This window comes from Monodelphis domestica, chromosome 5 (assembly GCF_027887165.1).
Source record: "Monodelphis domestica isolate mMonDom1 chromosome 5, mMonDom1.pri, whole genome shotgun sequence".
Lineage (NCBI taxonomy): Eukaryota > Metazoa > Chordata > Mammalia > Didelphimorphia > Didelphidae > Monodelphis > Monodelphis domestica.
Window position 1 is genome coordinate 254,725,407 of NC_077231.1, and position 24,684 is coordinate 254,750,090.

General features: G+C 37.6%; 1 protein-coding gene across 2 annotated transcripts in view; it reads right to left on the reverse strand.

Annotated features, from left to right (window-relative positions):
* The window catches only part of SVIL (supervillin), a 281,250-nt gene that overhangs the window by 220,189 nt on the left and 36,377 nt on the right, over nucleotides 1-24,684 (reverse strand). Inside the window, exon 2 of one of the 2 annotated variants that reach the window (XM_056800915.1) lies at nucleotides 19,008-19,111. The exons of the other annotated variant lie outside the window; for it this stretch is intronic. The gene's annotated coding sequence lies outside the window, so the exon portion shown is untranslated. The remainder of the gene's footprint in view (nucleotides 1-19,007; nucleotides 19,112-24,684) is intronic. 2 annotated transcript variants of the gene reach the window in all.

Sequence of the window (24,684 nt, forward strand, 5' to 3'; positions counted from 1 at the left end):
AAAAATGAGAGGGCTAGACTAGACGAATAGATCTGAAACTGCTTAACAATCTGGCTGCCAGAAAGGAAATGAAGGGAATCTTGGGGGAAAGTAACTATGCCATATTAGATTTTATGATAGAGGAGAGGAAATCTGGGAATAGTCAGGAATACACTCAAGATTTGGAGAGAGCAGATTTCAAAGGGTTTAGGGAAAGGATAAATAGGATTCTACGGACTGAAATTCTACAGTATAAAGCAGCCCAGGAGACATAGGAAGCTCAAGAACAAAATTGTGAAGTCTCAAAGAGAAATAAGTTCACTGAAGAATGAAAGTTAAATATTTTTATTTTTAAAGAATGATAAAGTACAGAAGATAAGTTATATAAAGGTTCATTGTCCTGAACCTGATTATCAGAGTAATCAGAGAAGGCTTCATAGAGAAGCTGAGGTTTAAGCTGAGTCCTCAAGAGCTTTTTTAAAAGTTCACAAATGACAGGCCAATAATCTGACCTTGATCTGTATATAAATTCTGGAAGGGTATTATTAAATTGCAGCTACAAAAAAGGCACTGATCAGAAAAAGCCAGCTACTGTGGCTTCATCAGGAAACATGTCAAACTAGCCTAATTACTAGCAACTTTTGTCATAACAAAAAACTAGAAATGAATATTTATAGGGGAATGGCTAAACAAATTATGGCATACGAATGCAAGAAACAATGATATGAAAAACAAACAAAACAAAACAAAACAAAAAAAGAAATGATATGGATGGTTTCAGATAAATTGGGGAGGACTTATATTAACCAATTCAGAGTAAAGCGAGCAAAACCAGGAACAATTCATACAATAACAACATTATAAAGAAAAAACAATTTCAAAAGACCTAGGAACTCCAATCAATACAATTACTAATCAGATGCTGAAAGTATAAATGATGGACCTCACTCAATCTTCAAAATGGCAATACGTTTTTAGACATATAGTCCATGTGGAAATTATTTCTACTTGAATATGTTGTATGTTTGTTATAAAGGTTTTTTATTTTCTAATGAAAGTAAAGTGGAGAAGAGACAGCTGAGCTAAAAAATGGCAAGAGAAAAGGGTAGGGAAACCAAGCAAAAAAAGGGCATACAGTCACTGAGGCATCTTAAAAAATTTTTTTACATGGATAGAAAATAGAAAACCAGGAAGGTCAGATAAGCATGAAAGTCTGATCTTACTATATACTTAGTAAGAAAAGCAAGTTCACAGTTTCATGTACAGTTCATGTACAATCCTCTTTTTCTGTTATATTATGTATATTAAAATGCCTATTCTATTTCAGGATGAAAATTAAAATAAAAAAAGAATGAAAACAAACTCATTTGATTTCCCTTTTTAACAATCTGATAGATTCAGATATGTTGAGAAAGTTTGTCTCAATTTAAGCAAAACATTTGAAAAAATACTTTATATTATTTTGTAGAAGTGATGAAAAGATATGGCCTAGATTAGTTAGAGGAATTTGAAACTGGTTCAATGGCTAGACTCAAAAAGTCGTAATACATGATACTAAAGGAATTTGGAAGCAACATCAAGGGTAGGATGAAATAATGAACATCTTCAAAGTCAAGAAGACCCGAATTCAAGTCCCACCTTGGACATGTACTGGGGCTGAGTGACACCAAAGAAGCTGGAGAACTCACTTAACCTCTTAATCCCATAGGCATCCCTTTAAAATTAAATTACTGAAAAGGTACTATTCTAGATTGGTAAAAAGTCCTCCTGATGCCAGTGAACTCACAGATACAACCAAATGTCAAATAAAAATTTAAAATTGGAAGGTCTTTGATGGAGTGGACCAGGGATCTATGACTAGTTCTATACTGAATAACATCTTTATCAATGACTTACATAAAAGCATAGATAACATACTTGTCAATTTTTTAGATGGCATAAAACTAGATCGCTAATGTGAAATGAGAATTAAGATCCAGAAAGATCATGGCAGCCTAGGTCACTGACCTAAAGTCTAAAGAGATAAAATTTAATAGGGAGAAGTAGAAAGTTCTATATACTACAATACAAAAAAAAAATATTTCCACAAATAAATTTGGGAAGCTCTGACTAGAAAGCAGTTGTTCCTCTGAAAGAAAAAAGTTCTATGGGTGTCAGCAAAAGCCCAGATTTGAGGAATATAACTGTCAATGCTATTTTGCCTTATCCCAGACCAAAGAGTTGGCGTCATTGTTGCAAAATCTGAAATGATGTAAATGGTCTGGGGTGCCAGATTTTACGAAGCAAATATTTTATTAAATGCTTTCTTTGTGCCAGGAAATGTATATTGGGAATACAAATAAAGGCAAAAGGCAACCCCTGCTCACAAGAAATTCACACTTTAAACAGGAGATAGACTGAAAATAAATAGAAGATATACAGGGATGCCTCATTTTATCGAGCTTCATAGACACTGAATTTTTAACAAATTGAAGGTTTGTGAAACTCCTGTGTCAAGCAAATTTGTCGGCATCCTTTTTCTAATAGCATGTGCTCATATCACATCTCTGTCACATTTTGATAATTCTTGCCATATTTCAAATGCTTTGATTATGTCTGTAATGGTGATTGGTGATCTTTGATGTTCCTATTATAAAAGTAGTAGAGTGCCACATACTAGGGCCATATAAGACAGTGAACTTAATCAATTAAAGTTGTGTGTGTTCTGACTGCTCCACTGATGAGCCATTCCCAAGTCTCTCTCCTTTTCCAGTCTCTTTTTTCCCTTAGATCCAATATTGAAATTAGAGCCCTACAATGACATCTAAGTGCTTGAGTAAAAGGGAAGAGTCAATCGATGAGGCAAACTTCATTATTGTTTTTTAAGAAATTGCCCCAATGTTGATTTTAAATGATCACTCTATTACAAATAGTAATAATATGGAAATAGGTTTTGAACAATGATACATATAAAAGCCAGTGGAATTGCCCATTAGCTCTGGAAAGGGGGGAAGAACATAAATCATGTAACCACGGAATAATATTATAAATTAATTAATTAAATACATTTATTTATTTAAAAAAGAAAAAGAAAATCAATTGCCCCAGCCACTCCAACGTTCAGTCACCACTACCCTGATCAGTTAATAGTCATCAATATCGAGGCCACATCCTCCACCAGCAAAAAAAAAAAAAGTTATTGGAGGGTCAGATGATGGATATTATTTACTAGCAATAAAATATTTTTAATTGAGGTATATATTGTTTTTTATATAATACTATTATATATTTAATCAACTATAATATAGTGTGAACAACATTTTTATGCACTGGGAAACCAAAAAATTCATGTGATGTGATTTTATTGTGGTATTTGATTTATTGCAGTGGTCTAGAACTAAACCCACCATATTTCCAAGGGATGCCCATATACAAGGTAAACGGAGGATGGTGTCAGAAAGAAGGCATTAAGGTTAAGGAGAATTGGGAAGGGTTTCTTGCAGAAGACAGGATTTTAGCTGAGACCTGAAGGAAGCCTGGGAAGTTAGGAAGTAAAAGATGATAAAGGAGAGATTTCTAGGAATGGGGAATAGCCAGTGAAAATGACCAAAGTTAGGAGGTCATTAATAAGCTGGAGAATGAGTGTCCAGAGAAAAGCAACTAGGATGGATAAAGATCTTGAGACAATGTCATGAGGATTGGTTAAAAGATATTGAAATGCTTAGCTTGAGAAGAACAAGTAAGGTGGGGGAGGGAAAAGAGGAATATGTGATAGTTGTGTTTAAGCATCTGATACGCTGTCACAGTGGAAAAGGAATTAGATCTGCTCTACTTAGAACCAGAAAGCAGAACTAAGAGCAGTGAGCAGAAGAGCAGAGAAGCAAATTTTAGCTTGATAAACAATTCAGCAGTCTGGCAATGAGTGCCACCTAAGGGTAGCAATGGGCTGCAGGGATTAACCATTCACAGGAAGACTTGAAGCAAAGGTGACATAACCACTTGCCAAGGATGGTCAGGACAGTTGATCCCAATGGGCTCTTATAACACTGAGATGCAAAAATTGGTAAGGACATTTCCAAATTAGGACATCTTTGAAAGCGGGCAGCTAGGTAGCCAGGACCAGAGATAGGAGGTCCTAGGATCAAATCTGGTCACAGATACTTTCTAGCTGTGTAATTCTGGGCAAGTCACTTAGCCCCCATTGCCTTGCCCTTATTGCTCTTCTGCCCTGGAACCAAAATACACAGGCTTGATTCTAAGATGAAAGGGTTTTAATTAAATTAAATCTTTTAAAAAGCACATTTGTAATTGAACTTCCAGATGAGTGTGTATTTGCATGTTGTCTCCAACATTAGATTGCAAGCTCCTCGAAGGCAAGAATTGTCATTTGACTTCTCACTAGCACTTAACTCAGCGTCTGGCACATAGCAGATGCTTAATGAATCTTTATTGGCTGACCGATTGATTTTGGTTGCTTTCCTCCATTAGAATGTGAACTATTTGACAAAGACAGTTTGCTTTTCTGTTTGTATCCTTGGTCCTTAGCATAGTGCTTTGCACATAGTAAGTACTTCATAAATGATTCATTCATACAACAGCAGAGCTTAATTTATTCACCGTGTGAATTACCATTACTCTATGTGCCTTTTTCTATGCCCACGTGACTAACGAAATACCCTATGAGAAGGGAAAGGCTAAAAGTGTATTAATTTGTCTAGCAGAGGATGTTAAGGAGGTTCACATAGTATGGAAACATTTCATTTTGCTAGCAATTTTTTTAGTGGCTTTGTTGATGAGCCTTTCTTGTGTCATCCATACTAAGAAAAGGCTTTCTGTGACACTCACTTTACAGTTGATTCCAGGAAATAAACTGACTTCCAGCATATCTAATAAAAGCTTCAAAGCTTTGTGAAATATTTTATATCAACAGTGCTTTGAAGATTCCCTTCATTTAACCCTTGAAAAAAAAACAAACAAATAAAGGAGTACAAAAAGATTATGGAGTCTCCCTGTTCTCTACTATATTTACATAACAAAAGAGCAACAAAGGGCAGAGGTGGAGGAAAAGGGAAATCAAAATTAGGAATACTCCAATTTGGTTTTCATAGTCAAGTCTTCTAAATCAACAGTGTTTACATAACATATTTCACATCAAAGCTCCATTAGTAGTTTACAGATTAGTGACTAATTCTTCTATGATTTCCATTTAAAGGAAGCACCTTAAGCATTTTATGAAGCTATACCTAGAAATGTATCACCCCCTCCCCCCCACAAAACTAGCATTAAAATTTGGATTTCTATAATTTAGAATTGGATATATTTTAAGCAAAGGTAGAAAATTCATTTTTTACTTCATAAGTAACTTAAGCAAGTCTTAAAAACTCATCTGCTAAACTAAAACAAAACTCATGGCCAGTTCTCAGAGCATAAGGAAAATTTTTCATTTGTTTTGGTTGGAATTCAGAAATCTGGCTTTTTTAAAATGCACAGGTTCTTCCAGAATACCAACTCAAATATTTTTCTCCCCTTTTCCTTGTCCATCCATAAGGGGATCAAGCCTGAGTTTGATGGAGAAACCAAAGTAGAGTACACTCCCAAAATCAGGCATGGCAATCCCTTGCGGCCATGGGTTTAGTCATCCATTGGAATTAATTCCTTTTTGAGGGAGAGAATATTTCAATACAGTTGGCTTTGGGCTTGAAAACAGCTTTTAAAACTTAGTCTGCTTTTGGTTTTTAAAACCACAAGTTTTACCCAAAGGGAAATGCATAGGAATCACCCCACAAAAAGCAATTCTGCCGCCAGTTTCTCCAGAGCATAATCTCCCCCTCCCTTCCGTACAGTGGGGCCAGGGTGTATTTTTTTAAAATGACTTCCCGGTGTATAAAAACACCCAAAACACCTTCTTCATTCTAGCAATATTTTCAAAATCCCTCGATTGATTTTCCAGGTGTTTTTCTGCACTAAATCTCTTAGGATACATTTGGGAAAGATCAGTTCTTTGAAAAAAAAGTCATTGTTTAACTTTTTAAAGAGGATTCCTCACTCAAAAACCTTTTCCAAATTTGGTGACTTTTCCCACAGTATTCATTATTAAAGACAGGTTTTTTCCTGGCATATTGCTTTAAGATGTCAAGATGTATGCTGCTTTTAAAATCTGAATTTGGGATTTTCCTTTTATACTAAGAGTTCACAAGTGTTCGAACAACTGATTATCATCTTTACACTGCCCAGCTGTTTCTCCATCATCCCAGACAAAACAGCTCTGGCCTTGGTAGGTAGCTTTGCATTCTCAGCTTCTTCTGGGGCAACAGTTCAAATATTTACCTACTTGCCTCTCAAAATGGCTCACAAGCAGATGAATTTCTTGAGGTGAAAAAAAGGAGCTCTTCAGAATAAAAACAAAAATCGTCTAACCACCTGCCAAGTTTGGATTAATGTGGCTGGATCCTTGAATTCTATAATGGCCTCAAGACGTATTATATCTGGATTCTCAGATGTCTGTTAAATATTAATCATGGTGAAGTGGCAATGCTAGAAAATGGGGTCAAGGCTGAATCTCTCTTATTAATCCACTTTGCTTTTTGAGGTTCCACTACAAATTCTAAAGCCCTGATGTTCAGCAAAATCCTCTAGGTGTTCCAAGACCCATACATAGCTCCCAGAACTATCCTAGCTTTTTAGTTGGAAAAATAAAATCCATTTCCTCCAAATGATGCAATGCTAACCAGAGAGAGGGAGTCAATAAGGCTCTCTAAATATTAGATTCATTCTTAACAGATAAAGGATACCATTGATTAGGGAACACAAAAGCTCCACTGTGGAGGTAGTAGGACATATTAGTACTCTTATACTCTTGAATCAAGTTAAGGCAACAATCATTTATTAAGTACCTCCTATATGCCTGTGCTAAACATTGGGAGTACATAAAGAAAGGCAAGAAAGTTCTTGTTCTCAAGGAACTCCCAGTTTAATAAGGAAAACTACACACATAAAAACTATGAACGAAAAACGTACTTGACAAATTGGAGATAACCAACAGAAGCAAAGAATTATAAGGGAGATTAGGAAAGACTTCTTGTAAAAGATAAGACTTTAGCTGGGACTTGAAGGAAATCAGGAGGTGGAGATGATGAAGGAGAACATTCCAGAGATGGGAGAGAGCCAGCAAAAATGCCAAAAGTAGTTGATAATAGCAAGGGTGCTAGTGTCATTAGATTACAGACTATATGGGGCGGGGTGGGGAGAGAAGAAAATGGAAAAGGGAGAAGGAGGACAAGTTATAAAGGGCTTTGAATGCTCAATAGAGGGGTTTATATTTTTTAACTAAGCAAGATCTGGAATCCAAGAATTCAGATGGAAAGAAAAAATATACACATGCAAATCACACTCTTGAAGTGTGGCAAATAGGAAGTATCTAAGAATATTTTTGAATGATAGAATAATATCATCAAATTTGAAGATCAGGAGATTTCTCTGATAGTCATGGGTTGGATAAGTCTAAGAAGGAAGAGGCTAGAACAGCCACAGTCCACAAGAGATGGAATAACAGTTCAAATTAAAAAGGTGAACAAGTGGGAAGGGAAAGGAGGTAATAGTCAGGTAGTTTTTATGCTGTTTCCCACATTCTATTTTGAGGGCAAGGAGCATTTTCCCTCTCTTTGCATTCCCATTGTCTGGTACAGTGCCTGACACTAATTTGTTGGCTCCACTTAAATGTAGAAGACAGATCACCTGCTGAGAATGAAGGCGAAAGAGCAGAAATCAAGGCTTGAAAGACACAGACTGTTAATATGCTAAAGTTTCCAAAACATTGACAGATGTCATTAGTCATTATAAACTGGTACATGGCTGGGTTATTGAAATCTGGAACATCAATACTACTGGAAACCATAATTTAAAAAAAAAATGGACAAGGCTACTAATGTATTCCTCCATCCATAATGGAGTCAAGACTATAGCAATTTTTTATAAATTCATCTAGCCTTACAGAGTTCTTCAGGGTTGCCTTAAGATAGGACACTTGCCTGTTTACTACCCATTTTAACTTACTTTTTTGATGATTTCCACTGCCTTTCTATTACCTTTACCCCCACCCATATCTTAAGTATTCCTTTTAAGAATGATGGTGATTTACTGGTTTAAAAAAAGTCATTTTGCTCTACCTCAACTCTACTGAACAATATAAACACACACACACACACACACACACACACACACAAAATTTGTACATAAATTTTTTTTAACTTTTGCCTTCCATCTTAGAATCAATATTATTAGTTCCAAGGCAGAAGAGTGGTAAGGACTAGGCAATAGGGGTTAAGGGATTTGCCCAGGGTCACACAGCTAGAAGTGTCTGAGGTCAAATTTGAACTCAGGACCTCCCATCTCTGGCGCTGGTTCTCAATCCACTGAGCCACCCAGCTCCCCCCTATATAAATGTTATGTACCTAATTATTATTCTATAACCCTGTCATGTTGGCTCCTTTTAGTGCTGCATAATTGAATGTTTGTTGTTTATAGCTTTCTGTTTTGATGTCCACAGACTAGTTGTCTTTTTTTAATTAAAAACCTATCTGTAGCAAGGCTCATATTTAGACTGCTTCATTCATAACTAGGCATAGCTTCCTGCCTCAACCATCCTACGAGGTGGACACTTAATAAGTACTATTTGATATAGAGGACAAAATACAACAAACTACAGGATTGTGTGGTGTCTTTGATAGGTCTCCTAGACTGGAAAGTATACAGAAAGAACTGTGTGGGCTTTGTTGGCTCTGTTGGAGAAGGTAAGGTCATTCTAGGTCTTTGGGATATTACATGAGGTGTCCTGAATTATTGTAGGATGTAGGGCACTTGGCTCTTGTGGTCACAACATTTCTAAAGCCAACAATTCTGTTTTTGATAACATGTTTGAGGAAGAATAACAACAAGGTTATATTTCAGCTGGATTTGAGTGGGATGCAGTATCCATTTGGCAAAAGGGAATAGGTTTTTTCCAACACTCATTTCCTATTGGCAGGAAATTATCCTCATTATAGCACTGGATTTATCCATCAAAAAACAGTTATCTTGGCATAGGATCTCTTCTTAGGGCTTCTGAACCAATTGAGTGTTGGGTCTAGAAGTCATCTATCTTTTGAACCTTTCAAAGTGTGATTTGAGAAAGAAACATGGACCATTAAAAAAATTTATAAAAACCTTTTTTAGGTCTCCGGATTTACCTTCTATAAAATGAGAGAGCTTTTTAAAATAGATGTCTAACATCATTTTCAGCCCCCCAAACGTTGTGATTCTATTTTTTCATAATGCCAAATTAATATTAAATAACAAGCCTCTCACCCAAGGAGCCCACTGCTAGGGAGGCATATATCTGAAGTAAAGAGAGAAATATTTGTAACAGTATTTCTTGTATTACCAAAGATCTGAAAACAAAGCAGGTACCCACCAGTTGGGGATGACTAAACAAATTGTTGCATGGCAACATAATGGACTATTACTGGGATGTAAGAAACAATAACTATGAAGAATACAGAGACACCAAAAAGACTTTGATGAGCTGGTGAAAAGGGAAGTAAGCAGAGCCAACAAAACAATATATGATGACTACAATAATATAAATGGAAACAACAACTATGAAACCAAATGTTAAGTGATTAATAATAATAACCACTAATATTTATGCAATATTTAATGTGCAAGGCTCTCTGCTAAGAGTTTTATAATCATTATCCTATTTGATCATCACAACCACCATCGGAGAGAGGGATTATTTTTATGATGTCCATTTTATAGATGAGGAAAATAAGGCAAACAGGGGTTAAAAGGGACTTATCTGTGGTCATACAGCTAGGAAGTGTTTGAGGTCATATTTGAACTTGGGAAGATGAACCTTCCTGACTTCAGGCCCAGTGTTTTATCCACTGTGCCATCTAGCTACCTATATAATCATAAAAATAATCCCATAATCATAAAATTTGCTCTCACAGGAGAGAGGAAGAAGATATATTTCCCTCAATTTTTTTTGCAAAGATGGGGGATTATAGGTATGAAATATTACATGTATTGTCATATTTAGCTAATGGTTGGTTAATTTTCCACCTCTTTCTCCCCCCCCCCTTTAATAAGGGATAGTTTTCTAGGGAGGAAGATGAGATGTATATTAGAAATAAAGGAGATAGAAGCATCTGGGTGCCTCAGTGGATTGAGAGCCAGGCATAGAGATGGGAAGTCCTGGGTTCAAATATGGCCTTAGATACTTTCTAGCTAGGTAACCCCAGGCAAGTCACTGAACCCCTACTGCCCAGCCCTTGATTCTGAGATGCAAAACCAGCTCTCTCCATCATGCCACACAGTCTCTCACAAACAAGAATAGTGATTTCATATGACCTATTTTATAAGCAAACTTACAACCTGGTGTTTTCCATTCTAGAATTCATGATAATTTCACAATCCTATTCCCACTTGAGGAGTTTCTATCTTTCAGCCAAGTCAATACTGCCAAGCTGCCATGACCCCTCCTAGAAAGGCTCATGCTCACTCCTCTTTGATCCAAAGGGAGCTCTAGCCTAAGTGAGCTGCTTCTCATCTCAGCACCACTTCTCTGTAACCCCAAGGTCCTGGCCAAATTGTAGAATTATATGTTTCTGAATGATGTAATATTTATAATCTAATAATCTGTCATTCTGAAGGTAGTCTAAATTGACCATGACTTTTAATGCATTCTGACTGAATTTGGTCATTAATGCTATTCTGGTTCATATTCAATTTGTTCAGATGAGAAATGAATCATAGAGAATCCTGATTAAGGTCAGTGATAAGAACCTTCTCTACTTTTATCTTGTCTCAATACCAATGAGTGCACATTTTTTAAAAACCACCAGTCGCCAAGGTTTTCTTTCTTTTACTTCTTAAATAGTTTGGTTTTTGGAGTCTAAAGAGCTATAAATTTCTGCAATGATGTCTCTCTCTGGGTGAATCTCTTATACTAAAATATAACTGAAATTAAATTAGCAGCTGGGTATATAATCACTTGGAGTCAGCTAAAAAGATCCTTATCTCCTCCCATTCCATCATTTTATAAAGATTGCATTGAATCCTCTAAATGTGTAGGTCAAAAAAAAAAATAATCCACAACTATTTCTTGGGGGGATGAACCATCCTTGAATGCTGAGCATCTTAAGTCGTTAAAGGGCTTTTCAAGCCAAAGTTTAAGAGAAGCGATCTCAATCTTCACTCCTAGTTCTTTGTTGCACCTGAACAAAAACTGAAAATCAGTCGTAGAAACCCTCCTTTTCATCTGAAGGACATGTCTACGCAAATGGGACATTCATGAATGCCCTGGATCTATAGCACCAACTCCTTAAGTAGTTTATATAACAAGGGGCAGGAGAAAGAGACATTTTAAGGCATCCAAGTAGGATACCTTAACATGTTAGCTTCATCATTTCCCTGAACCAAAGATGGAGGATGTACATTCATGCCTTCAGAAATGTCAAGAACATGAGGGCAGCTGGGTGGCTCAGTGGATTGAGAGTCAGACCTAGAGATGGGAAGTCGTAGGTTCAAATCTGGCCTCAGACACTTCTCAGCTGTGTGACCCTGGGCAAGTCACTTAACCCCCATTGCCTAGCCCTTACCACTCTTCTGCCTTGGAACCAATAAAAAAATAAGAAAGAAAGAAATGTTAAGAACATGACAAACCATCCATGAATGCTTATGAAGATCTTCAAGTAAAGGCTAAAGGACCATTTTTCAAAGATTTAAATTCTCTGGTTTTATTATCATAAAGTTGACAAACACCAATCAATATTACCATTTCCCTGTGTAGAGAAGAAAAGGTGACTCACTTATGAAACTATCCATTTCCATTAGATAAGAAAGCGTGAGTGTTTGTTGCTGTTGTATGTTTCAGATTTAACACGGCAGTTCTACACTGTCCTGACTTGGTCTTCCTTTTGCTCTCTTCTGTGGATTGTTAAAATAATTGATGGACATCCTTTTTTTTTTTTTTTTTTTTTTTTTTTTTTTTTTGCTTAATGCCTCTACTATAAAGGGATTATACTGAGAGCTAGCCTTAGGGACAGGAAGACCTCTGACATGTACTGACTGGAAGATGGGGGAACTCATTTAGCTCTCACGTTCACAGGGAACTCTATATACCTTTTATATAATTCTAAAGAAGGCAAAGAGTTCCAGAGGAGGTGCCAACATGCAGAGGTAGAAGGAGCTTTCCCATCTGGGATGACCCTGCACCAATGAGATCCTGTGAATCGTACACACATGTAATAGAAATATCACAGAGAGCCAGAGAGAGAGCGAGCACCACATCCCATCACAAAGTCCTTCACTAAACTCTGACATCCCTCCTTCTCCATTTTCACCACCATTACTTCAGGACAGGTCTTCATTACCTTTCACCTGCATTATTACAATGTCTCCCAAATAGTCTCTGTTTCCAATCACTCCCCCTGCAATCTATCCAGCTGGCCAGGTTTACCATCTTAAAATATTACTTTCATCATGTCCTTCCTTCCCCCACCCCCTTCAAAAACATTTAATGACTCCCAAACTGCCTACAGGCTGAAATCCAAATTCCTTAGCTTGGTATTGCCAGCACTCCAGAATCCAGCCCCAAGTGACCTTTGCAGTGTGCTCACTTGCTACTCCAGCCTAGCAAGTCTATTTGCTGTCCCCCAAATGTGCATGACATTTTCTCATCTAGGCACCTCTATCCTCTGGATCTTTCTAGCCCTATCTACAGTGACATTCAACAATTCATTTAAAAACAAACGAATATATATTCTGTCTTAGAAGAGATACTACATATTGGATTCAAAGCAGAAGAGAGGTAAGAGCTAGGCATCTGGGGTCCAGTGACCTGCCCAGGGTCACAGAGCTAGGAAGTCCTTGAGGTCACATTTGAACCCAGGACCTCCCCTCTCTAGGCTTGCCTCTCTATCCACTGAGTCACCCAGCTGTCCCAATTCTTACTCATCTTTAAAGAACCAGTTCAAACCTCCCATCTATCTGCCAAAAGACCTTTGTAACCACTTTGCTTCAAAGTGATCTCTATCTCTGCTGAATCCCCAAAGCATTTACTCTATGACCTATTCGCTAAACATTTATTGATTACCTAGTATTAAGAATCACATTTCCAGATGGATGTTATGTGCCTCATGTTCCCAGTCAAGTTATTGGTTCCTTGAATTCTCTGCATTTCTCATAACATGTACACTGGGCAAAGAGAAGGTGCTAAAAAATGCATTTTAAGATAAATTAGCTAGTGGCCATAGCACCCAGGAAGTCTTTGAACAGTTGTTTGTTTGTTTGTTTTTAAATAAAAGATATGCTCACTGTCAAAATCAGTTTTGACTGCTTACCTTCCAGAAGAGTTGTCTAAATAGACAGCCCTCTTTCATCATCAGCTGACAGACAAGCCCCAAATGTCACTACAGGGCTCTACTAATCCTATCAAACTGGCATTAGGACTAGAAAGCACTTTTCTCTGCCCTTGTGAAGAGAAACCAAAATTATAAGCTTCCACCCTCAGACTTACTGGTCTGTGCAATTAGAGGATCAGAATTAGATTTGACCCTTTCACCAGCCTCAGTTCTTCCCTAAGCCAGACTTCCAATTTGCTTCAAATCAAATTATACACATTTCTAATAAAAACTCATTTTCACTGGGCTCCCTCACTTTTGTCAAAATCTTATTTAAATGGAGGCGGGGTTCTTGGATACTCATGACCAGTGGGCCTCCCAACCCTTATCAAGAGGAGAAATTCAGTCTTAGTGGTTTGTAAACCCTTCCTCTTGGACCTGACCAAAAGGATATTTCTTTTTTTCCTGTTGTGGCCATCTCGCCAACTTTTCTATTTTTTTTTTCCTCTCTGCTTCAGAAACCCAAGAGAGGAAGTTCCATGCCAGGGTCATATCAACAAAGCAAGTAAACAATGGTCCTAGACTGCTGCCACTCTGGTCTTTGGTTTCTTCTTCCCCTCCTAGTGGACAGTCCATTCAAAGTCAAGATGATAATCTAATTGGAGACTCCTCAACACTTCAGAGAATGTAAAAGCCCAAGTTTTGTTTAGCACAAGAGACAAGAGGCAGTACTCTTCAATCTGCATCACCAACAAATATTGGAAACCTCTCTAGGTAGGTACTGCCTATTGAGGATGCTGTAACAAATATGGCGCTGGGGGATGGAAGGGAAATTAAATGCTTAATCATTTTTAAAAGAGGCGTTTTGGGAGATGAAAATAGAATAGACAGGCTGCAAAAGTGACACTTTGTAGGAGGGCTGATTCCTGGGGAAAATCACTCCAGTTTAGAGTCTGGCCTTCCATTATAAGGATTCAGAAACTCCATTTTATTCATTCACCCACCGAGAAAGGGTCAAACCCTTAGCATTCACTTATGCTAACCAAACTGGTTTATAAACTAGAATGTCTATTAATTTACAGCAAGGGAATATACCTGTATTAATACTTACAGAACCTTTGTTTCCATCATCAATGACACCCCTTTCCTGGTATCAAGGTGCCCAGGAAGGTAGTAAGAGGAGGAAGAGAAGGAGGAGGAGTGGTGATGGTGGTAGTGGTGGTGGTGGTAGTGGTAGTGGTAGTAGTGGAAGTAGAAATAGCAGCAGCAACAGCAGTAGCAAACATTTATCCAGCCCTTTGAGGTTTTCAAAGTGTTTTACATTAAACAGGTCTAGCCATTCTGGAAAATAATTTGAAACTATGCTCAAAGGGCTATAAAACCAGGCACAGAATTTTAACCAGGCACAGAATTTTCCCAGCAATACCACACTGAGTCTGTCTCTAAAGAGATCAAAGAAAAGGGAAAAAGACAAAAATATTTATAGCAGCTCTTTCTGTGGTAGCAAAGAACTGGAAGTTGAGGGAATGTCCATCAAATGGGAAATGACTGAATGAATTGTGGTAGATGATTTTGATGGGCCACTAGTGTGCAATGACAAATGACCCAGCAGGATGCTTTCAGAAAAACCTGGAAGACTTAGATGAATTGATGCGAAGAGAAATTAGCAGGACTAGAAGAACATTGTACACAGTGACAGCAATAGCATACAATAATCAATTATGAAAGACTTAGCTATTCTAATCAAGACAGTGATTCAAGACAGTTCCAAAGGTTCCATGATGAAAAATCCTCTCCACTTTCAGAAAGAGAATTGATGGGACTCTGAGTGAAAGCTGACACATACTTTTTTAGATTTCTTGCTTTTTATTATTTTGGTTTTTTTTAACAACACTATTAAGATGGAAATGCTTTACATAATTTCACATATATAATTGATTATCAAATTGTTTGCCTTCTCAATGTGTGGGGGAGAGGAGCAAAGGGAAGAAGAGAATTTGGAATTCAATTTGTTTTTTAAAGTGAATGTCAGAGCAGGTGGCTCAGTGGACAGGATACCAAGTCAAGTCTGTAGTCAGGAGAACTGGGATTCAAAGCTGGCCTCAGATACTCCCTTGCTGCGTGACTCTGGACAAGTCAATTCACCCCATTCCTAGCCCTTGCCCATCTGTTGTTACAAAAAATGAGTTTAAAAAAAAAAAAGAATGTCAAAGTATTTTACACGTTATACATAAGTTGCTACTTGGTGTTATTGTTTTCTTTTTATCAATATGCAAGCAGAAGATTAGAGAAGTTGAGTTACCATATATCACACAGCCAATACATAAACTGGGAAGGATCTTAGAGATCATTCCTAATTGAGGAAACTAAGACATAGATAAGTTAAGAGACTTACAGAAAGCCACATATTATCAAATCATAACTAGCATTTTTAATAGCACTTTTAAATTATAAACAACATTTTATTTTATTCTCACAACTCTGGAACTTAGATGCTATTTTTAGTTTCACTGTATAGAGGAGGAAATTGGGATAAATGATGATTAAGTGACTTGCTCAAGGTCACCCAGTCAAAATCTGTCAAAGGTATATGAATAAAAGGAATAAAAATTCATCTGGATTCTAGGTCTGTTTTCTATTCACTACACCACATTGCCTCTCTAAAGAGATAGCAATGATATTTTTTACACAGTACTTTAATTTACAAGAGACAGACAGACATTAATGAACTTTTATAATTAAATAATAATTTAATAATTAAATGAATTTTTGGCCAATTCTGGACTGATATTAATTTAGTTACATTATTTGCTAATTGTAAGTATCTAAGAGGAGAAGTTGGTCAGATGAGGCAAAGCTGGATTAGCACCTGGAGAGCAGGAAAGCAATGTTTATGATCCTTCCTAAGAATCTGAGCATTGGATAGAGATTTCACAAGCTATCCAAGTGGAAAATGAAGAAATAAACAAGTAGAACTGAGCCTCAGGAAAGGAATTGGATTTTCACGAAATTAAAGGAATTTGGGGAAGGAAAAAATCCGAGGAAAACAGAATAATTAGTTCAAGAATCAGATGGCCACTCCACAGTTAGGGAAACAATGGTCCATAAATATACTAGAATACTACTGTGGCATAGAAAATGATGAAGGGTATGGGTTCAGAGAAACCTGGGAGGACTTGTATCTACCGATGTGGAGGGAAGAGAGCAAAACCAGAAGGACAATCTAGATAATAAAAACAATACTATAAAGACAAACAGTTTTGAAAGGACTTTCATCACAGGATGGCCAAATAGGATTTCAGAGGACCCACAATGAAGCATGTCACCCACCTCTTGCTAGAGAATAGATGAAGTCAGAGAACAGAGTGAGACATATTTTGGGGACATGGCCAATTAAGAAATTTGGTATTGTTGACTGTGTATATTAGAATCAGCTTGGTGACTCAGTGGATAAAATACTGGGTCTGGAGTCAGAAGACTAGAGTTCAAATCCACCTTTAGATACTATCCAAGTGACCCTGGACAAGTCATTTAACCTAGGTGTGCTTCAATTCCCTTATCTACAAAGTAGTTTAATAATAACATCTATCTTTGAAAGTTGTCATGAGTACAAAGACGAGAAAATATTTTAAAACTGCTTTGCAAATCATTGGTTTTATTTTTCTATTTTAAAATAGATTAATGAAAGAAGGAAAGAAAGAGAGAAAGAAAGAAAGAAACAAACAAAGAAAGAAAGAGAAAGAAAGAAAGAAAGAAAGAAAGAAAGAAAGAAAGAAAGAAAGAAAGAAAGAAAGAAAGAAAGAGAGAAAGAAAGAAAGAAAGAAAGAAAGAAAGAAAGAAAGAAAGAAAGAAAGAAAGAAAAAGAAAGAAAGAAAGAAAAGAAAGAAAGAGAGAAAGAAAAAGAAAGAGAGAAAGAGAGAAAGAGAGAAAGAAAGAAAGAAAGAAAGAAAGAAAGAAAGAAAGAAAGAAAGAAAGAAAGAAAGAAAGAAAGAAAGAAAGAAAGAAAGAAAGAAAGAAAGAAAGAAAGAAAGAAAGAAAGAAAGAAAGAAAAGAAAGAAAGAAAGAAAGAGAGAAAGAGAGAGAGAAAGAGAGAAAGAAAGAAAGAGAGAAAGAAAGAAAGAAAGAAAGAAAGAAAGAAAGAAAGAAAGAAAGAAAGAAAGAAAGAAAGAAAGAAAGAAAGAAAGAAAGAAAGAAAGAAAGAAAGAAAGAAAGAAAGAAATTAGGTGATCACTTAAGAGTTCAATTGCCTTACAGAATAAGACATTGTAGCAGGAGGCCAGAAATAAAAAGAGCTAGTTCCATAAGAACTGTGGAATCTATGCAGAGTCAGTTGACCTGGGGCTAAAACTTCTTGGAATTATTTTGCACCCTAAAAGTTATCACATAATAGCAAATATATTTTATACTCTAAATGGCTGAGTTTGAGGAGTTTAGGACCCCAAAGGTAGAAGGATTGAACTAGGCTTTGATTCAAAAGTTAAAAACAATAGGAGCCTCCTTCTTACTCCCACAGATGGTAGAGGTGGGATTAGGTCAATCATTACAACTAATCCAATTGGGCTCTCTGATAGGGAGCGCCTTCTGCTAGCAGATACCCTGGGGAAATTTTGCCACCCATTTATTCCCTATTGATTTGGCCTAAATAATCTCTTTAGTTTCAACAAAAATTTGTGTTTTATTTTAAAATCAAATTTCAGATAATAAAGCAATTATAAATTAGGAGATATATGTTATTTTGTTAAAAGAAACATGCCTGGTGATGAAGAATAATACGGTGAAAATAAGAACATTGTTTTATCAATTTTTGGCCTTCCTATTAATTATATTAAAAATAGCCTATAGGAAATGAGTGCTAGTGAATAAAATAAGCAAATCACTGACTTCTGACATAGCTACTGTAAAATTGAGATTTGAACTCTGGACTTCAATCCCCACAAGCCCTTGCTCCACTTCCCCAAAATGCTTTGTAATCTCACGGGAATTCTGAGGTGGGCCGAGATCGAGGAAGGATTTAAGCTGGTGGCAAAGGTTTTTGGCTCTCTCTCTCCTTTTGGACTTCCGTTTTGGAGCAGACCTGGCTCTTTCCATAATGTAGGTAAGGTCTTGTCTAGGCCTCTGGCCTAGGCACATTTTCCTTATCCTGTATTTTCTTTAATCCTTAATAAACCTCTAAAAAATATAATGCTCCTTGCAGAGAGAAACTAATTTCTACCTGCCTCAGTCTCCCCGTATTCCCTAAATTTTAACTGTTACACTACAAAGACTGAACTTTGAAAAATCAACTGATTTTTCTGATATGCCTCCCTCCACATTTTGTGAGTGGCCTTGTCCAAAAATAAGAATTGCCTGGTGGCCAGTCTTCTGGGCATGAAGCTCAGGGCATTGGACTATGCTTGACCTTGCAGTCATGTAGCCATTATTTACTCATTAAAATGGTTGGTAAAGAGGCAGGTAGGTGGCTTGGGAGATAGAGTACCAGGTCTAAAGTCAGGAGATCTTGAGTTTAAATCTGGACCAGGACACTTCTTAGCTATGTGACCCTGGCCAAGGCACTTAACCCCCATTGCCTAGCCCTTACCACTTTTCTGCCTTGGAAGCAATACATAATATCTATCTTGAGACAGAAGCGAAAGGTTATATATTTTTAAAATGCTTGATAAAACCTACCAGAACATGTACTTTGCTGGCATTGTCTTCTGGAACCCAGGGTCACTTCCACACCACGATGTGGCTTCACAATGGGACTTTAATTGAGGAATTGCAAAAATAATCTGGAAAAACAAATAAATCTATTGAAAATACATGTGAAATGTTCACTCCCAAAATGAAAATTCTACCTCTCCTTTAGTCTTGAAGAGTATACTTCAAGGTTTGCTTGACGCAAAATCCAGCTTTATCCTATCTTCTACATCCAATCTTCCACATCTCCAAGAACACTCATATGAACTCATAGGCAATTTTTGAACATTTTGAAATTAATGGATGAAATCTTATTTGATGTTAATTGATTAATTGAAATCTATCCTAACTGGGTATCCATTGACATATTTAATACAAGCCAAAGAGAGTATACCATCAAATTCAAAAGTGTATGTGTGTTTCTCTTTGACTGCCTTTTCTTACTCCACTCAAAGTTACACTAATAGAAAAAAAAAATTTAAAACAGCCATTCACCTATTTGTACTTAGAAAATAATGATTTATGCCAGGCAGGATGCCAATAGACTTGGGATCTGACCTTTTGCAAGGCTGGCTGCAACCCACAGGCATCTTGTGCCAACTCCTTCCCAGCCCCAAGTTTTTTAGTTCTGGACCTATAATCAAATTAATAAATATCATGATAGCTACTGGAAAGGGTACGTCCATCTACTCCTCAGTGGCTCTACTCACCACCCCAATGACTTTCCAAAACAAAGCATCTCTCCCAAATCACCGCTCCACTTATTAGAAAACAGGGTTCCTAGAGGGTGGCACTGACTGTCTTCACTTTTCCTCAGTGTTTGACATAGGATAAACTTTTAATAGATGCTTTTTCAATCATTAATTTCATCAATATTGGTTTTCCTTCCAAAGATCCAGATCACAATCCTGAGCCTTCACATCAACCTATCTATAATCATTTGTTGTTTTAACTGGGGAGGCTACATGACACGATGAATAGAGGCTTGGAGTCAGGAGAACTGGGGTTCAAATCTAGCCTCAGACACTTCCTAGTGGTGTGATCCCAGGTAAGTCACTTAAGCCCAATTGCCTAGCCCTTACAGCTCTTCTCTCTTAGAAATGACATTAAGACAGAAGATAAGGGTTTAAAAAAATATTCATGGCACTCACCCAAGTGCCTAATTACACATCTAATCGCTCTCTCTGATGCTCCGCCTCTCTTCTAACACCTGCTGATCCCAAATGACCAGAGCCATGAAGATTCACTTGGCATTTTACCAGCTACTTCTCATAGCTCACATTTCTATAGCATTTGAAGGTTATTAAAGGACTAAAAATGGTATCCCCATATGGATTCTCACCACAATCCCAGGAGGAAAGTATTATTATTATTATCATTCCCATGATGCAGATGAGGAAAGAAAAGAGGCGAGACAGCCACCCAGGACCACACAGATAAGTGTCTAAGGAAGAATTGGAATTCAGGTCTTCCTGATTCCAAGGCTAGTAATTTATTCACTGTACCACCTGGCTACAGTTTACCAAATGCTTTCCCTGCAACTGTGGGAAGTCATGTAAGCACTGGATCTTTATCAATATCATTTACACATAAAAAAGATTAATTCTCATTGAGTTCAACTGAGCTGTCTAAGTTCACAGTGAGTAAGTGGGAGAAAGCCAACTCTTGAACTCTTGGAGTAATGTATTCTTTCATATAGCTAAGAAAAATACTCAACTAGAGGCAGCTAAGGTAAATAGAGAGCCAGGCCTGGAGATAGGAGGTCCTGGGTTCAAATTTGACCTCAAATAATTCCTGGTTGTGTGACCCTGGACAAGTCACTTAACCCCCATTGCCTATCCCTTAGTATTCTTCTAGTTTAGAACCAACACACAGTATTAATTCTGAGATAGACGGTAAGGTGTTTTGGTTTTATTTTTTTAAAGAAAAGAAAAACATTAAACTTACATATGGCCAACCAGGCATTTATGTTATTTGCACATCATGAGAAATTGTTTTTCAGGAGTTACTTATGAGAGAAAATATTGGCAAGATCATGCAATAAGAATATCTCACCTAGAATGGATCCCATTCTCTGCTCCCTTTAATGCTAAAATAACACTGCTTAAAACAAACACTCCAAGCTGCCAAGCTCCCATTTTACATAAAAACAAGGAAGAAAAAATACATATAAGCACTGTCTTTAAAAGGGCAGACCACTTGAAGGGGCTATGCTGTCTGGGAACCATTCAATTAGACAATTAAATTTCTATCCCAAGATCACTAGTTTTGTCGTCAGAAGTCCTGGGTTCCAGTCTTTTCAAAACAATCAAAGCTTTGTTGCTTACACCCTGAATGGCAAGGAGGCAAATCACTTCATTCTTTAAGGCTTCACTTATCAGTAAGAAGGAGCTGGAATAGCTCTGTAAGTTCCTTCCAAGTTTAGATTTAAGGTCTTGTTTTGTTGGTTTTTTTTTAACTTGTCCTTTCTTAGTAACAACTCTAAGAAAGAAAAGGCTAGGCAGACAGGAGATCACACAGTTAGGAAGTGTCTGAGGTCAAATTTGAATCTATGCCCTCCTGATTCCAACCTGTTCTTATGATGTTCTCCAAACTTACATTTGGCAATGAATGGTTGAGATTTCCTATCCAGTATTTTCAAGGCGATCTAGTTAGTGATCATCTGTAATTTTTGGATAGTGCCTGCATGTACTCTCCCCAGCTATCCTGAATGAATGAAAAGCCATTTATTAAGGGTTTTCTATGTGCAGAGGCTTGCTCTGGGGTTCTGACCTCAAGGATCTCACATCTACTGAAGCAGAGAAGACAGTGAGAAGGTTTAAGCAACAAGTCAGACGGAAAGGTCCCACGTTCCTTAAATGGTATTGCCTCTTCTTTAATGTCATTTCCACTGATAAAATCGTATCTGTGTGACCTGGTCAAGAGCTTTAGCAGTGAGAACTTTCCTTTCTGGGTTCTGTTTGAAGCAGTTTCTAAGCACTATCTTCTCAAAGGGAGCCTCCTGGATGGTGGCTGATGAGGCTGTGCTGACAGCAGGACCCAGGGGGCTGGGGAGCATTGACACTTGGGGCTCTGGAGCCCACCTGGTCTTTGGTGGCAGTTGGTCAGCAGTTGCTTTTGGGGATAGTTGGGTCTCTTGCCCATATGGATTACAAATGTCAATAATGCCTGTGGAGACAGTGGTCTGTTGGACATGAATACTGAAATGTCCCTGGGCTCAGGGTCCTAAACATGGGTCAGAGGGGATGTGGGAGTCCCAGTGGTTGACTTGCCTGACACATGCCACTTCTGTTTCTCCCTCAGGATACTTTACTGGTTCAGCTGGGCTGCTAAGCCTGCCTGAGGAGTGACAGTTGGATGGCAGTTAGTAGGGATCACTGGCCCTTTATCCATAGGAATAGCATCCCTGAATAATGGCTGCAAGGGCTGAGCTAGAAGGCGGACGTGTGATTTGGAGGGAGGACCATTTTTCTCAGGACTATAAGCGACCTCAGAAGCCATCTACTACAAAACTCATTTAATAGATGAGGGATTGGGACCCAGGAAAGTTAACTGAGCTGCCTTAAGGCCACAGCAGTAGTAAAGAGCTAAGCTGCTCTATATGAATCCAGGTTTCCTGATTACTACAAATTCAGCATTCTTTCCACTGTACCAGCAGGCATTTTACCAATATTTCGGTTGGCTCTATTTTCTTCAGATCAAAATGGACACACTAATAAAATATCAAAAGGTCTGAGGCCTCCTTGGGACTAACTCTGCCAAATTCTATTCTAATATCACAGTAACTAGATGCTTTCTAAATGAAATGTTATCTAATAGCTTCTCCCTGTTCCAGAAGAGCAGGAAAATGGACATAAGATTTCTACCTTTTATATTCAAAATAACAGATTTTTAGTCCTAGAAGTTATATTTTCCTATTTGATCTCTTAATAAGTATTACATAGAGAGTTTTAAATGCCAAACAATAAATAGGAGAGCTCTGCAGAAAAACAATTTTGTAAAAACTTAATTCAAGACTTTCTAGTTTATGAGACTAAAGTCAAAAACAAAGATCAAGAATTCTTTACTAATTCTTTCACTTTCAGGAGATAAATCTAAGAAGACTGATCTGAACAGCATAGATAATGTTTCCTTATCTCCTAAATGACTGTATTTATTAGCTAACATTGCCAGAATGATTAATATTTCTTTCCCTTTCAGATTTCCAGCCTCCAGATGACCTCATGCCACTCTGTGTCACAAGGCCACATCTGACACTGTTTGCTTGAAAATTCCTCTTGTCCAATAGCAAACATCAAAGCACAAATGCCATCTAGAGCAGGCTGTAGGGTTTGGGCTGAAAACAACAGCCAAGTTGCTCTTCTTTCTCATTCCAGAAGTCTTTCTCATTGGCTCTCTTTTCCTAAGATAAAGCTAGCAAAAAGCACTGGGGGTAGGGAGGGGGGTTGGTTGGCACATGGACCAATGAGCAGACTGGAAATTCAAGAGCCATGAGTAATCCCTGCTGTATGCTAACTTGGGCAAGTTATTATTACCTCAGTTAATAGTCTCTATTTTCTCCATCTATAAAAGAGCTAGCCAAGGAGGCTGGGTCAAACCACAGGAGGTCACTGGCAAATTAGTCTCTACCCTCTCTGAGAGCTGAATTAAACACAAAGTTCTAGTTACTAACTGTGCATTAAAGAAATGAACACATTACTCAAAGAATTTCTTATGGAGAGCACACATGGGGCACATCTCTGCTCTAATAAGTATCTTCCGAGTCACCTCTATGAAGTCACATTGCAAATTAAGTAAAACTTATCACTCCTTACTAAAAAGGGAAATTAGATGTTTCTTTAACCAGTACTTTGCATCAATTCACCGAAGCAAGGGGCAGAAACCCTTCATTTCCCTCTCTTCCTTCTCCCATTTGGTTGCTAGAGAAGAACACTAATAACTAGTCTATCTCAAATTCACCCTTCTAAACTCCCTGACTGAATGTGACAGTTTCTGATTCAGTAAAAACTGGAAGAAAAGCCACCATGAAGGTGGCTGAAAGTGGGGTAGGAAAGACCCAGAACATGGCAGCTGAACCAAGTTCCAACACAGTGGAGGAGATTTGGAGTCAAGAGGACAGTGCTGGGGGTGACTCTGGCTAGTGATTTCACTTCTAAGTCTGTTTCCTCATCTGCCAAATGGGGAGGTGAAGTAGATGATCTCTAAGGTTCCTTTCCAAATGGAAATCCTACTTGAGTCTATGAGATTCTATCTCTTCTGCATTATTTATCAAAAGGCAAGCAGTCCACCCACCCCAATTCCCCTTCCCCTAATGTGAATAATAATGGATGAAATAGGAATTAGAAGAGATATCAGCAATGGGGCTTTACACATAGAAAGCACTTAATACTTTTTCATTCATTCATTCATTCATTCATTCATTCATTCATTCATTCATGATGACTGTAAGAGTTAAAGGGTTCGAATCAATAACACATGTGATACCCAGTGGAATCGAGCATCGGCTATGGGAGAGGTGGGGGGGGGGGGGGAGGAAAAGAAAATGATCTTTGTCTCTAATGAATAATGTTTGGAAATGATCAAATAAAATATTGTTTAAAAAAAAGAGTTAAAGGGAGGGTTCAAATCTGCTCTCAGACACTTCCTACCTACAGGACCCTGGACA